At 32.1% G+C, this 2,500-nt stretch overlaps 2 non-coding genes across 2 annotated transcripts; both read left to right on the forward strand.

Annotated features, from left to right (window-relative positions):
- Window positions 1-416: 416 nt before the first annotated feature.
- On the forward strand, window positions 417-488 carry TRNAC-GCA (transfer RNA cysteine (anticodon GCA)). Its single transcript has one exon. It is a non-coding gene; the product is annotated as a tRNA-Cys (tRNA).
- A 1,688-nt stretch (window positions 489-2,176) lies between these two features.
- Window positions 2,177-2,248, forward strand: TRNAC-GCA (transfer RNA cysteine (anticodon GCA)). The gene has a single exon. It is a non-coding gene; the product is annotated as a tRNA-Cys (tRNA).
- Window positions 2,249-2,500: the final 252 nt, after the last annotated feature.

Here is a 2,500-nt window from a genome sequence, read left to right on the forward strand (position 1 = left end):
TTATGCATCAAACATTATTTTTGAACACCTGAGCCCACAAGCCCAAAAATCAAAATGTCCTATTTTATTAGCAATAATATACTGTTGTCAGCTACTTTTTGAAATAATTTATATAGGTTTGTTGCTAAGAATTTGTATTTTCTTAGTTCTGTTTGGCCTCCCAAGATATAAAGTCACAATATGTCCTGATGTCACTATAACTGACCAAATTGGAGCTTTAGATGATCAAAGTTCCTTTTTGAGTATGCTCACAGCTTACACCTATGTGAACTCTGCAATCAAGCCCAGATTAATTTCTCCAAAGCATCACCATAAATATACATATTAATCTTTTATCCTATAACACAACTTATATAGTACAAACACCTATACTTTCTGACTGCAATGTGAATGTTTTTAAAATCTTGTACGCAATTGGGGGTGTAGCTCAGTGGTAGAGCATTTGACTGCAGATCGAGAGGTCCCTGGTTCAAATCCAGGTGCCCCCTTTACCTAGTTTTTAATGTGCAAAGGTACTGAATCAATTTGCAGTTTACAGCTAGATTGAAAATCAAGTACAGGAAAAGCTAACACAAGTAAGAGCAAGAAAACAAAAAAAGTGAAACTTTAACATTATATACTTCCTGATAGCACAGTAAGAGTGGTAGATTTCATTTTTTTGATAGAGATTTTAACAGAAATCTATAATTTATAGAAGGCAAATATAAAGTACCTACCTAGATTCTCTTAAAATAGTACTTTCTTTCCGAAATGGTTAAAAATGAAGATGTAGGAGAAGCCTTATTGCAATATCAGTCTGAGTTCAATCCCTAATCCCACCAACAGTTCCAGAACCTCAATTTAATTTCTGTCCTTTCTATAGTAATATATTTAGAATAGTATAATATAACTGAACATGAAACATGTGTACTTTAATACTCACCCTCATTGATAATTAAATAAGGAAAAGCATCACTTAAATAGTGATACTTTAACATTATATTCTTCCTGATAGTACAGTTAGAGTGGCAGATTTCATTTATTTGAAAGCGATTTTTAAAGAAAACTATACTTTATAGAAGGCAAATATAAAGGACCTACCTAGTTTCTCTTTAAAAAGTACTTTCTTTCCCAAATGGTTAAACTGAAAAAGTAGGAGAACCCTTATTGCAATATCAGTCTGAGTTCAATCCCTAATCCCACCAACAGTTCCAGAACATCGATTTAATTTCTGTCCTTTGTATAGTAATATATTTAGAATAGTATACTATAACTGAACATGAAACATGTGTACTTTAATACTCACCCTCATTGATAAATAAAAATGGAAAAGCATCACTTAAATAGTGATACTTTAACATTATAAACTTCCTGATAGCACAGTTAGAGTGGCAGATTTTATTTTTTTTACAGGATTTTTACAGAAATCTATAATTTATAGAAGGCAAATATAAAGGACCTACCTAGTTTCTCTTTAAAAAGTACTTACTTTCCCAAATGGTTAAACTGAACAAGTATGAGAAGCCTTATTGCAATAGCAGTCTGAGTTCAATCCCTAATCCCACCAACAGTTCCAGAACCTCAATTTAATTTCTGTCCTTTCTATAGTAATATATTTAGAATACTATAATATAACTGAACATGAAACATGTGTACTTTAATACTCACCCTCTTTGATAATTAAATAAGGAATTATTAGGCAATTGTATTGCAGTGTTCTGGAACTGTTGTTGTAATTGGGGGTTAATCTCAGACTAATTTTGCAACTAGGCCATTCGAGTTTATGCATCAAACATTAATTTTGAACATCTGAGCCCACAAGCCCAAAAATCAAAATGTCCTATTTTATTAGCAATAATATACTGTTGTCAGCTACTTTTTGAAATAATTTATATAGGTTTATTGCTAAGAATTTGTATTTTCTTAGTTCTGTTTGGCCTCCCATAATTTAAAGTCACAATATGTCCTGATGTCACTATTACTGACGAAATTGGAGCTTTAGATGATCAAAGTCCCTTTTTGAGCATGCTCACAGCTTACACCTATGTGAACTCTGCAATCAAGCCCAGATTAATAACTCCAAAGCATCACCATAAATATACATATTAATTTTTTATCCTATAAGACAACATATATAGTACAAACACCTATACTTTCTGACTGCAATGTGAATGTTTTTAAAATCTTGTACGCACTTGGGGGTATAGCTCAGTGGTAGAGCATTCGACTGCAGATCGAGAGGTCCCTGGTTCAAATCCAGGTGCCCCCTTTACCTAGCTTTTAATGTGTAAAGGTACTGAATCAATTTGCAGTTTACAGCTAGTTTGAAACTCAAGTACAGGAAAAGCTAACACAAGTAAGAACAAGAAAACAAAAAAATGAAACTTTAACATTATATACTTCCTGATAGCACAGTTAGAGTGGTAGATTTCATTTTTTTGATAGAGATTTTAACAGAAATCTATAATTTAAAGAAGGCAAATATAAAGTATCTACCTAGATTCTCTTAAAATAGTACTTT

This window comes from Taudactylus pleione, unplaced genomic scaffold (genome assembly GCF_031769625.1).
Source record: "Taudactylus pleione unplaced genomic scaffold, aTauple2 ptg000021l, whole genome shotgun sequence".
NCBI lineage: Eukaryota > Metazoa > Chordata > Amphibia > Anura > Myobatrachidae > Taudactylus > Taudactylus pleione.